The sequence below is a fragment of the Lepisosteus oculatus genome, unplaced genomic scaffold (genome assembly GCF_040954835.1).
Source record: "Lepisosteus oculatus isolate fLepOcu1 unplaced genomic scaffold, fLepOcu1.hap2 HAP2_SCAFFOLD_75, whole genome shotgun sequence".
Lineage (NCBI taxonomy): Eukaryota > Metazoa > Chordata > Actinopteri > Semionotiformes > Lepisosteidae > Lepisosteus > Lepisosteus oculatus.
The window spans coordinates 424707-438489 of record NW_027168309.1 but is presented as its reverse complement, the minus strand read 5'-3'; the positions used below and the strand labels follow the sequence as shown (position 1 = coordinate 438489).

The window sequence follows — 13783 nt, the reverse complement described above, 5'->3', positions numbered from 1 at the left end:
ATCGGAATGAGCCCTGGGTGGGCTTGAAGCAGCAGCTGTTCAGTTAACAGCTGCACAGAAACGCACCCCGCTCTCTTTGTATCATTCGCAAGTTTGTGGTTAAAGAGTAAAAAAGGCTGGAATTCTTCTGCCAGCCGGCAGGATTTCTTCTGCACTCACCCAGAAAAGCCAAGAATTGTATTTCATCTTTCGCAAGCTGTATTTTCCAGGAGGAGAATGAATACTTGCATTAAACTGAATCAAGCCGACAGAGACGCACAGCCGTTGTTTTTCTCCATGGGAAGTTTTTCGTTAAGGAAAAACACCGTTGTCATTTTCTTGCCAGCCGGCGGTATTTCTTGTGCAGCGATGAGCCAGATTTGTATTTCGTATTTCGCAAGTTGTGTGAATTTCTTGAAGTTGAAAGTGAATTCGCTCCAGAAAAGAAATGTCGCTTGAAAGCCGAGGCTGTTTGTTAAACCGCAGGACCTGAGCTTGCGTTCTGTTTCTCATGGCGTTCGCAAAGGCGATTCCTGCCTTTAAAACTGCTGTGTCTGCAACTGAAAGTGGCGTGTGTCGCAGCTTCTAAAGTCTTGTTGACGCTCCTCGATGTTGCTTTCTCTCTGCCTAAGGAAGTTCGATTGTCGCGTCGGAACGGGGAGACCTAATCCTTCCAGCTTTAAGCCACCCTTCAGTCTTCTGAAGGGTGTCCGAGTGCTAGCATGTCATTTGGCTTTTTTTGGGGGGAAGCGGAGAGCGACATTGAAAAAGGTTACCGCCGCCGCCTCGCCCTCCGTGTTAAATGATTGCAAGCCGGCGGCGGCGGCGCTCCCTGTAGTCGTGGCCGAGCGGTTAAGGCGATGGGCTAGAAAGCCATTGGGGTCTCCCCGCGTCGGCTCGAATCCTGCCGACTACGGCGCCCTTCTCCTGTCGCTTCGGCCTGCCCAGAAAAAGGCGGAGTGCCGTTTCTCTCTTCCTGCTTCTTGTACAAACGCTAAATCGCTTGGACCTGCTGCCTTGGAAGTAATGTCTTCAACATCCACCAGTGACATTTCACAGCTGGAAGCACACTGCCACGCTTTTGGCATTGGCATGTCTTGCGCCCTACTTCCAGCCTTTGAAGACCTAAGTATTCAAACTGAAAGAACCGGCTGAATGAGTGTTTGCAGTGCACCAGGAGGAGCAGGGACCATAGCATTGGAGGGGTGAGGATGGCGCAGATGGAAACGTTTTCATGCGCTCCTCTGGGAGGAATGAAAAGAAAAGACGAAACCGGAAACAGTAGTAGCCGCAAGAGGAAGTGTCTTCAAGCGCCAAGCAAGCGCTCCACGTTAGTATAGTGGTGCGTATCCCCGCCTGTCACGTGGGAGACCAGGGATGGATTGCTTGACGGCGAGCCAGGTTGCTTTTCTCCCATCAGATTCCAACCGCTAATGCTAACGCAGTGTGTGGGAGCTTACATGCTTTTCCTTTCCCGTCTTTTTCGGACGACTATTCCAAAGGGGTAACCTGAAGGAATAGGGGCCTGAAGACACGAGGCATTCTTAAACCAGCACTGGGCTGCACGGCCTTCTGTTGTGATCAGGTTATATTCGAGTCAAAAAGCCAGAGCATCCGCTTCCATCCTATGGAGCACGAGCTAAATCGGAAGAGGCAGGGGATACACCTACGCCTATCGGCGCACGTTCCCCGCGGCAGGCTGCTTCACCCATTTGCACCCGACTGGAGACGGCACTGAGCAAGCTTTTTGTCAGGAGTGGGATTCGAACCCACGCCTCCAGGGGAGACTGCGACCTGAACGCAGCGCCTTAGACCGCTCGGCCATCCTGACGCGGGCCCCCTGTCCCGGGGCAGTCTGATGAGCCACCGCGATCCCACTACGCTCCTCGAGTATCGCACTGTTATTAATACTACAGTGTGACTCCAGCATTAAAATGTTTGGAAAATGTGTCGGCTTTTATAATCCAGTGTAGAGCAGCATGTGATGATTTGTGCTACAACACCAAGCGCTCAAAGTGACGTCTGCGTTTGTCGTTGAAACTTTCAACTCTTTCATCACTTATGTAGGAAATAAAAAGAGCAGTTGTGCGCCACACGCAGAGAGGCCGTCAGCAGAGTGGCGCAGCGGAAGCGTGCTGGGCCCATAACCCAGAGGTCGATGGATCGAAACCATCCTCTGCTACATGTGTCCTATGCACGATTCATAAGCATGCCATTGGGTTAGCAAAGTGCCTTCAAATAGTCTGCATCTCCCTTTCTTTAAATTCTGTCCTGAGTTTCTCTCTCGTGTGTGTTTGTGCAAGCTTGACACTTGCGGGACTCTTTAATCTTCACCAATACGGAGATGACCAAATGTGTCTTCGGTTGTTCTGAGGTCTTTGATAGTTTCTTTGAAAGCTTCAACTGAACCTCGAAATCGAAGCAGTTATGTTTATATTGATTTCTCGCGTTAATCATTACGAACCAGGAACAGCCAGCACACTCGGTCGCATTAGTAATTATGTCACGTCTCTACTTAGCAGAGCATTCAAAGGCCCACTGGAAGTAGTAAAGCACTAAAACACTGCAAAACTGAACTCGGGAAAATCATACTGGGAGCTCTGAGCGATGTCTGCATCCAAGCCATCCAATACGGACTCTGAAACCTTGGAATATCAACACTATGATGCGCTACCTTTTACCTGGAGCAAAACGATGGAATTAGAAGAATGCTTACCGCAGGATACAACTGTGCCGCTGTTATTTGGAGCACGGTTTTCACTTGCATGAAAACTACAGCAGAACGTAGAAGGATGATCACTGAGGAGTCCACGCGGGCATGCTGAGGAGATTGTAGGTCGTACATTTCAATGATTACTGACATTTGCGCTGCTGGAGGTACAGTAATCAACAAAGAACAGGGTGTGCTACTCTCGAATCCGGTCAGCACATGATGAAAAGCCAGGAAGTATACCTTGTCAAATTGCCGTCAACAGGGACAAGTTAACCACCAGCTCCACCGGCGCCCGGCTAGCTCAGTCGGTAGAGCATGAGACTCTTAATCTCAGGGTCGTGGGTTCGAGCCCCACGTTGGGCGGTGCCCGTCTCCTTATTAACAAAGTTTCCCGCTCATCCTTGAACCTCTTACACCTCGATGGTACCGAGCACTGCGTTTTAATGCACAGGTGTGATCAAACCGAGATGAAAAGGGCGTATCTAGCTCCTTGCCCGAGAGATAAATCAAAGGTTCCGCAGATAATCCCTTGGCTCCGGTCACCCGGACGCAGATAGGAGCTGCAGCCATCATAACTTGTATGAAAACTAAGAAGAGCTCCTGTCTATTTACAGTTTCATTTACTCTAGCGTTTCCTTAAACATTGCGTGTACGAAGGCTAAGAAATTGGAGAGCTATTCTAATACAATAACTATTAGGAATCTTTTCGGCATAACAGTTTCACTGTGATTTTGCAGGTAACACGTACGTTGGGAAAACATTTTGAACGCGATCAATAACCGCACTGGAAAAATGTGGGAAAGAAAGGGCGAAAAGCGACTCTTCAACATGTGGAAATATCTTCCTGAGCGGAGCCCTCTTCTCGAAGCTCAACACTCTGCAAGAGTCACTTCTCCCAACTTGCGCCCGCAGGTTTCCGTAGTGTGCCTGCAAAGAGCCATCCGCTTGAGACAGGTGCACCTCCCGATTTCATTGAACTAAGCTAGATGCACAATTTCTAACGCAGCCTTCATCACAATAGACAGTTCATTTCTCGAAAGCTTGTCGTAAAAAAAGGAAACAAAGAACGAAAACGTATAGCTGACAATCTTCTGAAGATGCAGATTCAGCTTTGGGGAAATGGACATTTTATGTATGCAGATGCTTTTCAAGCGCTGGTTTTAGAACGTCGCTGTGCTTCCAGCATCCTTTTCAGCCTTCTAAACTGGCTACCGAGGTGCCGATCACATTGTAAAGCGGTTGAGAGGCCGGAGCTGCTCAAACCGCTCTTGCCGTTTCCCATCAATCAAAAGCACTATGTTGTTTCTTTGTATGGAAAGCTTTTCAAGTCTGGCATCGACACGCACCTTTCCTGAAACGTCCAAAAGGTGAATGCTTCGCAAAGAAATCCAGTCTACCTTCAGGGGGCATGATGTTGAAATCGGAATGAGCCCTGGGTGGGCTTGAAGCAGCAGCTGTTCAGTTAACAGCTGCACAGAAACGCACCCCGCTCTCTTTGTATCATTCGCAAGTTTGTGGTTAAAGAGTAAAAAAGGCTGGAATTCTTCTGCCAGCCGGCAGGATTTCTTCTGCACTCACCCAGAAAAGCCAAGAATTGTATTTCATCTTTCGCAAGCTGTATTTTCCAGGAGGAGAATGAATACTTGCATTAAACTGAATCAAGCCGACAGAGACGCACAGCCGTTGTTTTTCTCCATGGGAAGTTTTTCGTTAAGGAAAAACACCGTTGTCATTTTCTTGCCAGCCGGCGGTATTTCTTGTGCAGCGATGAGCCAGATTTGTATTTCGTATTTCGCAAGTTGTGTGAATTTCTTGAAGTTGAAAGTGAATTCGCTCCAGAAAAGAAATGTCGCTTGAAAGCCGAGGCTGTTTGTTAAACCGCAGGACCTGAGCTTGCGTTCTGTTTCTCATGGCGTTCGCAAAGGCGATTCCTGCCTTTAAAACTGCTGTGTCTGCAACTGAAAGTGGCGTGTGTCGCAGCTTCTAAAGTCTTGTTGACGCTCCTCGATGTTGCTTTCTCTCTGCCTAAGGAAGTTCGATTGTCGCGTCGGAACGGGGAGACCTAATCCTTCCAGCTTTAAGCCACCCTTCAGTCTTCTGAAGGGTGTCCGAGTGCTAGCATGTCATTTGGCTTTTTTTGGGGGGAAGCGGAGAGCGACATTGAAAAAGGTTACCGCCGCCGCCTCGCCCTCCGTGTTAAATGATTGCAAGCCGGCGGCGGCGGCGCTCCCTGTAGTCGTAGCCGAGCGGTTAAGGCGATGGGCTAGAAAGCCATTGGGGTCTCCCCGCGTCGGCTCGAATCCTGCCGACTACGGCGCCCTTCTCCTGTCGCTTCGGCCTGCCCAGAAAAAGGCGGAGTGCCGTTTCTCTCTTCCTGCTTCTTGTACAAACGCTAAATCGCTTGGACCTGCTGCCTTGGAAGTAATGTCTTCAACATCCACCAGTGACATTTCACAGCTGGAAGCACACTGCCACGCTTTTGGCATTGGCATGTCTTGCGCCCTACTTCCAGCCTTTGAAGACCTAAGTATTCAAACTGAAAGAACCGGCTGAATGAGTGTTTGCAGTGCACCAGGAGGAGCAGGGACCATAGCATTGGAGGGGTGAGGATGGCGCAGATGGAAACGTTTTCATGCGCTCCTCTGGGAGGAATGAAAAGAAAAGACGAAACCGGAAACAGTAGTAGCCGCAAGAGGAAGTGTCTTCAAGCGCCAAGCAAGCGCTCCACGTTAGTATAGTGGTGCGTATCCCCGCCTGTCACGTGGGAGACCAGGGATGGATTGCTTGACGGCGAGCCAGGTTGCTTTTCTCCCATCAGATTCCAACCGCTAATGCTAACGCAGTGTGTGGGAGCTTACATGCTTTTCCTTTCCCGTCTTTTTCGGACGACTATTCCAAAGGGGTAACCTGAAGGAATAGGGGCCTGAAGACACGAGGCATTCTTAAACCAGCACTGGGCTGCACGGCCTTCTGTTGTGATCAGGTTATATTCGAGTCAAAAAGCCAGAGCATCCGCTTCCATCCTATGGAGCACGAGCTAAATCGGAAGAGGCAGGGGATACACCTACGCCTATCGGCGCACGTTCCCCGCGGCAGGCTGCTTCACCCATTTGCACCCGACTGGAGACGGCACTGAGCAAGCTTTTTGTCAGGAGTGGGATTCGAACCCACGCCTCCAGGGGAGACTGCGACCTGAACGCAGCGCCTTAGACCGCTCGGCCATCCTGACGCGGGCCCCCTGTCCCGGGGCAGTCTGATGAGCCACCGCGATCCCACTACGCTCCTCGAGTATCGCACTGTTATTAATACTACAGTGTGACTCCAGCATTAAAATGTTTGGAAAATGTGTCGGCTTTTATAATCCAGTGTAGAGCAGCATGTGATGATTTGTGCTACAACACCAAGCGCTCAAAGTGACGTCTGCGTTTGTCGTTGAAACTTTCAACTCTTTCATCACTTATGTAGGAAATAAAAAGAGCAGTTGTGCGCCACACGCAGAGAGGCCGTCAGCAGAGTGGCGCAGCGGAAGCGTGCTGGGCCCATAACCCAGAGGTCGATGGATCGAAACCATCCTCTGCTACATGTGTCCTATGCACGATTCATAAGCATGCCATTGGGTTAGCAAAGTGCCTTCAAATAGTCTGCATCTCCCTTTCTTTAAATTCTGTCCTGAGTTTCTCTCTCGTGTGTGTTTGTGCAAGCTTGACACTTGCGGGACTCTTTAATCTTCACCAATACGGAGATGACCAAATGTGTCTTCGGTTGTTCTGAGGTCTTTGATAGTTTCTTTGAAAGCTTCAACTGAACCTCGAAATCGAAGCAGTTATGTTTATATTGATTTCTCGCGTTAATCATTACGAACCAGGAACAGCCAGCACACTCGGTCGCATTAGTAATTATGTCACGTCTCTACTTAGCAGAGCATTCAAAGGCCCACTGGAAGTAGTAAAGCACTAAAACACTGCAAAACTGAACTCGGGAAAATCATACTGGGAGCTCTGAGCGATGTCTGCATCCAAGCCATCCAATACGGACTCTGAAACCTTGGAATATCAACACTATGATGCGCTACCTTTTACCTGGAGCAAAACGATGGAATTAGAAGAATGCTTACCGCAGGATACAACTGTGCCGCTGTTATTTGGAGCACGGTTTTCACTTGCATGAAAACTACAGCAGAACGTAGAAGGATGATCACTGAGGAGTCCACGCGGGCATGCTGAGGAGATTGTAGGTCGTACATTTCAATGATTACTGACATTTGCGCTGCTGGAGGTACAGTAATCAACAAAGAACAGGGTGTGCTACTCTCGAATCCGGTCAGCACATGATGAAGAGCCAGGAAGTATACCTTGTCAAATTGCCGTCAACAGGGACAAGTTAACCACCAGCTCCACCGGCGCCCGGCTAGCTCAGTCGGTAGAGCATGAGACTCTTAATCTCAGGGTCGTGGGTTCGAGCCCCACGTTGGGCGGTGCCCGTCTCCTTATTAACAAAGTTTCCCGCTCATCCTTGAACCTCTTACACCTCGATGGTACCGAGCACTGCGTTTTAATGCACAGGTGTGATCAAACCGAGATGAAAAGGGCGTATCTAGCTCCTTGCCCGAGAGATAAATCAAAGGTTCCGCAGATAATCCCTTGGCTCCGGTCACCCGGACGCAGATAGGAGCTGCAGCCATCATAACTTGTATGAAAACTAAGAAGAGCTCCTGTCTATTTACAGTTTCATTTACTCTAGCGTTTCCTTAAACATTGCGTGTACGAAGGCTAAGAAATTGGAGAGCTATTCTAATACAATAACTATTAGGAATCTTTTCGGCATAACAGTTTCACTGTGATTTTGCAGGTAACACGTACGTTGGGAAAACATTTTGAACGCGATCAATAACCGCACTGGAAAAATGTGGGAAAGAAAGGGCGAAAAGCGACTCTTCAACATGTGGAAATATCTTCCTGAGCGGAGCCCTCTTCTCGAAGCTCAACACTCTGCAAGAGTCACTTCTCCCAACTTGCGCCCGCAGGTTTCCGTAGTGTGCCTGCAAAGAGCCATCCGCTTGAGACAGGTGCACCTCCCGATTTCATTGAACTAAGCTAGATGCACAATTTCTAACGCAGCCTTCATCACAATAGACAGTTCATTTCTCGAAAGCTTGTCGTAAAAAAAGGAAACAAAGAACGAAAACGTATAGCTGACAATCTTCTGAAGATGCAGATTCAGCTTTGGGGAAATGGACATTTTATGTATGCAGATGCTTTTCAAGCGCTGGTTTTAGAACGTCGCTGTGCTTCCAGCATCCTTTTCAGCCTTCTAAACTGGCTACCGAGGTGCCGATCACATTGTAAAGCGGTTGAGAGGCCGGAGCTTCTCAAACCGCTCTTGCCGTTTCCCATCAATCAAAAGCACTATGTTGTTTCTTTGTATGGAAAGCTTTTCAAGTCTGGCATCGACACGCACCTTTCCTGAAACGTCCAAAAGGTGAATGCTTCGCAAAGAAATCCAGTCTACCTTCAGGGGGCATGATGTTGAAATCGGAATGAGCCCTGGGTGGGCTTGAAGCAGCAGCTGTTCAGTTAACAGCTGCACAGAAACGCACCCCGCTTGCTTTGTATCATTCGCAAGTTTGTGGTTAAAGAGTAAAAAAGGCTGGAATTCTTCTGCCAGCCGGCAGGATTTCTTCTGCACTCACCCAGAAAAGCCAAGAATTGTATTTCATCTTTCGCAAGCTGTATTTTCCAGGAGGAGAATGAATACTTGCATTAAACTGAATCAAGCCGACAGAGACGCACAGCCGTTGTTTTTCTCCATGGGAAGTTTTTCGTTAAGGAAAAACACCGTTGTCATTTTCTTGCCAGCCGGCGGTATTTCTTGTGCAGCGATGAGCCAGATTTGTATTTCGTATTTCGCAAGTTGTGTGAATTTCTTGAAGTTGAAAGTGAATTCGCTCCAGAAAAGAAATGTCGCTTGAAAGCCGAGGCTGTTTGTTAAACCGCAGGACCTGAGCTTGCGTTCTGTTTCTCATGGCGTTCGCAAAGGCGATTCCTGCCTTTAAAACTGCTGTGTCTGCAACTGAAAGTGGCGTGTGTCGCAGCTTCTAAAGTCTTGTTGACGCTCCTCGATGTTGCTTTCTCTCTGCCTAAGGAAGTTCGATTGTCGCGTCGGAACGGGGAGACCTAATCCTTCCAGCTTTAAGCCACCCTTCAGTCTTCTGAAGGGTGTCCGAGTGCTAGCATGTCATTTGGCTTTTTTTGGGGGGAAGCGGAGAGCGACATTGAAAAAGGTTACCGCCGCCGCCTCGCCCTCCGTGTTAAATGATTGCAAGCCGGCGGCGGCGGCGCTCCCTGTAGTCGTGGCCGAGCGGTTAAGGCGATGGGCTAGAAAGCCATTGGGGTCTCCCCGCGTCGGCTCGAATCCTGCCGACTACGGCGCCCTTCTCCTGTCGCTTCGGCCTGCCCAGAAAAAGGCGGAGTGCCGTTTCTCTCTTCCTGCTTCTTGTACAAACGCTAAATCGCTTGGACCTGCTGCCTTGGAAGTAATGTCTTCAACATCCACCAGTGACATTTCACAGCTGGAAGCACACTGCCACGCTTTTGGCATTGGCATGTCTTGCGCCCTACTTCCAGCCTTTGAAGACCTAAGTATTCAAACTGAAAGAACCGGCTGAATGAGTGTTTGCAGTGCACCAGGAGGAGCAGGGACCATAGCATTGGAGGGGTGAGGATGGCGCAGATGGAAACGTTTTCATGCGCTCCTCTGGGAGGAATGAAAAGAAAAGACGAAACCGGAAACAGTAGTAGCCGCAAGAGGAAGTGTCTTCAAGCGCCAAGCAAGCGCTCCACGTTAGTATAGTGGTGCGTATCCCCGCCTGTCACGTGGGAGACCAGGGATGGATTGCTTGACGGCGAGCCAGGTTGCTTTTCTCCCATCAGATTCCAACCGCTAATGCTAACGCAGTGTGTGGGAGCTTACATGCTTTTCCTTTCCCGTCTTTTTCGGACGACTATTCCAAAGGGGTAACCTGAAGGAATAGGGGCCTGAAGACACGAGGCATTCTTAAACCAGCACTGGGCTGCACGGCCTTCTGTTGTGATCAGGTTATATTCGAGTCAAAAAGCCAGAGCATCCGCTTCCATCCTATGGAGCACGAGCTAAATCGGAAGAGGCAGGGGATACACCTACGCCTATCGGCGCACGTTCCCCGCGGCAGGCTGCTTCACCCATTTGCACCCGACTGGAGACGGCACTGAGCAAGCTTTTTGTCAGGAGTGGGATTCGAACCCACGCCTCCAGGGGAGACTGCGACCTGAACGCAGCGCCTTAGACCGCTCGGCCATCCTGACGCGGGCCCCCTGTCCCGGGGCAGTCTGATGAGCCACCGCGATCCCACTACGCTCCTCGAGTATCGCACTGTTATTAATACTACAGTGTGACTCCAGCATTAAAATGTTTGGAAAATGTGTCGGCTTTTATAATCCAGTGTAGAGCAGCATGTGATGATTTGTGCTACAACACCAAGCGCTCAAAGTGACGTCTGCGTTTGTCGTTGAAACTTTCAACTCTTTCATCACTTATGTAGGAAATAAAAAGAGCAGTTGTGCGCCACACGCAGAGAGGCCGTCAGCAGAGTGGCGCAGCGGAAGCGTGCTGGGCCCATAACCCAGAGGTCGATGGATCGAAACCATCCTCTGCTACATGTGTCCTATGCACGATTCATAAGCATGCCATTGGGTTAGCAAAGTGCCTTCAAATAGTCTGCATCTCCCTTTCTTTAAATTCTGTCCTGAGTTTCTCTCTCGTGTGTGTTTGTGCAAGCTTGACACTTGCGGGACTCTTTAATCTTCACCAATACGGAGATGACCAAATGTGTCTTCGGTTGTTCTGAGGTCTTTGATAGTTTCTTTGAAAGCTTCAACTGAACCTCGAAATCGAAGCAGTTATGTTTATATTGATTTCTCGCGTTAATCATTACGAACCAGGAACAGCCAGCACACTCGGTCGCATTAGTAATTATGTCACGTCTCTACTTAGCAGAGCATTCAAAGGCCCACTGGAAGTAGTAAAGCACTAAAACACTGCAAAACTGAACTCGGGAAAATCATACTGGGAGCTCTGAGCGATGTCTGCATCCAAGCCATCCAATACGGACTCTGAAACCTTGGAATATCAACACTATGATGCGCTACCTTTTACCTGGAGCAAAACGATGGAATTAGAAGAATGCTTACCGCAGGATACAACTGTGCCGCTGTTATTTGGAGCACGGTTTTCACTTGCATGAAAACTACAGCAGAACGTAGAAGGATGATCACTGAGGAGTCCACGCGGGCATGCTGAGGAGATTGTAGGTCGTACATTTCAATGATTACTGACATTTGCGCTGCTGGAGGTACAGTAATCAACAAAGAACAGGGTGTGCTACTCTCGAATCCGGTCAGCACATGATGAAAAGCCAGGAAGTATACCTTGTCAAATTGCCGTCAACAGGGACAAGTTAACCACCAGCTCCACCGGCGCCCGGCTAGCTCAGTCGGTAGAGCATGAGACTCTTAATCTCAGGGTCGTGGGTTCGAGCCCCACGTTGGGCGGTGCCCGTCTCCTTATTAACAAAGTTTCCCGCTCATCCTTGAACCTCTTACACCTCGATGGTACCGAGCACTGCGTTTTAATGCACAGGTGTGATCAAACCGAGATGAAAAGGGCGTATCTAGCTCCTTGCCCGAGAGATAAATCAAAGGTTCCGCAGATAATCCCTTGGCTCCGGTCACCCGGACGCAGATAGGAGCTGCAGCCATCATAACTTGTATGAAAACTAAGAAGAGCTCCTGTCTATTTACAGTTTCATTTACTCTAGCGTTTCCTTAAACATTGCGTGTACGAAGGCTAAGAAATTGGAGAGCTATTCTAATACAATAACTATTAGGAATCTTTTCGGCATAACAGTTTCACTGTGATTTTGCAGGTAACACGTACGTTGGGAAAACATTTTGAACGCGATCAATAACCGCACTGGAAAAATGTGGGAAAGAAAGGGCGAAAAGCGACTCTTCAACATGTGGAAATATCTTCCTGAGCGGAGCCCTCTTCTCGAAGCTCAACACTCTGCAAGAGTCACTTCTCCCAACTTGCGCCCGCAGGTTTCCGTAGTGTGCCTGCAAAGAGCCATCCGCTTGAGACAGGTGCACCTCCCGATTTCATTGAACTAAGCTAGATGCACAATTTCTAACGCAGCCTTCATCACAATAGACAGTTCATTTCTCGAAAGCTTGTCGTAAAAAAAGGAAACAAAGAACGAAAACGTATAGCTGACAATCTTCTGAAGATGCAGATTCAGCTTTGGGGAAATGGACATTTTATGTATGCAGATGCTTTTCAAGCGCTGGTTTTAGAACGTCGCTGTGCTTCCAGCATCCTTTTCAGCCTTCTAAACTGGCTACCGAGGTGCCGATCACATTGTAAAGCGGTTGAGAGGCCGGAGCTGCTCAAACCGCTCTTGCCGTTTCCCATCAATCAAAAGCACTATGTTGTTTCTTTGTATGGAAAGCTTTTCAAGTCTGGCATCGACACGCACCTTTCCTGAAACGTCCAAAAGGTGAATGCTTCGCAAAGAAATCCAGTCTACCTTCAGGGGGCATGATGTTGAAATCGGAATGAGCCCTGGGTGGGCTTGAAGCAGCAGCTGTTCAGTTAACAGCTGCACAGAAACGCACCCCGCTCTCTTTGTATCATTCGCAAGTTTGTGGTTAAAGAGTAAAAAAGGCTGGAATTCTTCTGCCAGCCGGCAGGATTTCTTCTGCACTCACCCAGAAAAGCCAAGAATTGTATTTCATCTTTCGCAAGCTGTATTTTCCAGGAGGAGAATGAATACTTGCATTAAACTGAATCAAGCCGACAGAGACGCACAGCCGTTGTTTTTCTCCATGGGAAGTTTTTCGTTAAGGAAAAACACCGTTGTCATTTTCTTGCCAGCCGGCGGTATTTCTTGTGCAGCGATGAGCCAGATTTGTATTTCGTATTTCGCAAGTTGTGTGAATTTCTTGAAGTTGAAAGTGAATTCGCTCCAGAAAAGAAATGTCGCTTGAAAGCCGAGGCTGTTTGTTAAACCGCAGGACCTGAGCTTGCGTTCTGTTTCTCATGGCGTTCGCAAAGGCGATTCCTGCCTTTAAAACTGCTGTGTCTGCAACTGAAAGTGGCGTGTGTCGCAGCTTCTAAAGTCTTGTTGACGCTCCTCGATGTTGCTTTCTCTCTGCCTAAGGAAGTTCGATTGTCGCGTCGGAACGGGGAGACCTAATCCTTCCAGCTTTAAGCCACCCTTCAGTCTTCTGAAGGGTGTCCGAGTGCTAGCATGTCATTTGGCTTTTTTTGGGGGGAAGCGGAGAGCGACATTGAAAAAGGTTACCGCCGCCGCCTCGCCCTCCGTGTTAAATGATTGCAAGCCGGCGGCGGCGGCGCTCCCTGTAGTCGTGGCCGAGCGGTTAAGGCGATGGGCTAGAAAGCCATTGGGGTCTCCCCGCGTCGGCTCGAATCCTGCCGACTACGGCGCCCTTCTCCTGTCGCTTCGGCCTGCCCAGAAAAAGGCGGAGTGCCGTTTCTCTCTTCCTGCTTCTTGTACAAACGCTAAATCGCTTGGACCTGCTGCCTTGGAAGTAATGTCTTCAACATCCACCAGTGACATTTCACAGCTGGAAGCACACTGCCACGCTTTTGGCATTGGCATGTCTTGCGCCCTACTTCCAGCCTTTGAAGACCTAAGTATTCAAACTGAAAGAACCGGCTGAATGAGTGTTTGCAGTGCACCAGGAGGAGCAGGGACCATAGCATTGGAGGGGTGAGGATGGCGCAGATGGAAACGTTTTCATGCGCTCCTCTGGGAGGAATGAAAAGAAAAGACGAAACCGGAAACAGTAGTAGCCGCAAGAGGAAGTGTCTTCAAGCGCCAAGCAAGCGCTCCACGTTAGTATAGTGGTGCGTATCCCCGCCTGTCACGTGGGAGACCAGGGATGGATTGCTTGACGGCGAGCCAGGTTGCTTTTCTCCCATCAGATTCCAACCGCTAATGCTAACGCAGTGTGTGGGAGCTTACATGCTTTTCCT

The 13783-nt window shown here is 49.1% G+C and overlaps 9 non-coding genes across 9 annotated transcripts; 6 read left to right on the top strand and 3 right to left on the bottom strand.

Annotated features, from left to right (window-relative positions):
- Nucleotides 1-1727: 1727 nt before the first annotated feature.
- trnal-cag (transfer RNA leucine (anticodon CAG)) lies at nucleotides 1728-1810 on the bottom strand. The gene has a single exon. It is a non-coding gene; the product is annotated as a tRNA-Leu (tRNA).
- Nucleotides 1811-2089: 279 nt separating this feature from the next.
- Nucleotides 2090-2161, top strand: trnam-cau (transfer RNA methionine (anticodon CAU)). The gene has a single exon. It is a non-coding gene; the product is annotated as a tRNA-Met (tRNA).
- An 821-nt stretch (nucleotides 2162-2982) lies between these two features.
- Nucleotides 2983-3055, top strand: trnak-cuu (transfer RNA lysine (anticodon CUU)). Its single transcript has one exon. It is a non-coding gene; the product is annotated as a tRNA-Lys (tRNA).
- A 2783-nt stretch (nucleotides 3056-5838) lies between these two features.
- Nucleotides 5839-5921, bottom strand: trnal-cag (transfer RNA leucine (anticodon CAG)). The gene has a single exon. It is a non-coding gene; the product is annotated as a tRNA-Leu (tRNA).
- Nucleotides 5922-6200: 279 nt separating this feature from the next.
- On the top strand, nucleotides 6201-6272 carry trnam-cau (transfer RNA methionine (anticodon CAU)). Its single transcript has one exon. It is a non-coding gene; the product is annotated as a tRNA-Met (tRNA).
- Nucleotides 6273-7093: 821 nt separating this feature from the next.
- trnak-cuu (transfer RNA lysine (anticodon CUU)) lies at nucleotides 7094-7166 on the top strand. The gene has a single exon. It is a non-coding gene; the product is annotated as a tRNA-Lys (tRNA).
- Nucleotides 7167-9949: 2783 nt separating this feature from the next.
- Nucleotides 9950-10032, bottom strand: trnal-cag (transfer RNA leucine (anticodon CAG)). Its single transcript has one exon. It is a non-coding gene; the product is annotated as a tRNA-Leu (tRNA).
- Nucleotides 10033-10311: 279 nt separating this feature from the next.
- trnam-cau (transfer RNA methionine (anticodon CAU)) lies at nucleotides 10312-10383 on the top strand. Its single transcript has one exon. It is a non-coding gene; the product is annotated as a tRNA-Met (tRNA).
- An 821-nt stretch (nucleotides 10384-11204) lies between these two features.
- trnak-cuu (transfer RNA lysine (anticodon CUU)) lies at nucleotides 11205-11277 on the top strand. Its single transcript has one exon. It is a non-coding gene; the product is annotated as a tRNA-Lys (tRNA).
- The last annotated feature ends 2506 nt before the right edge of the window (nucleotides 11278-13783 follow it).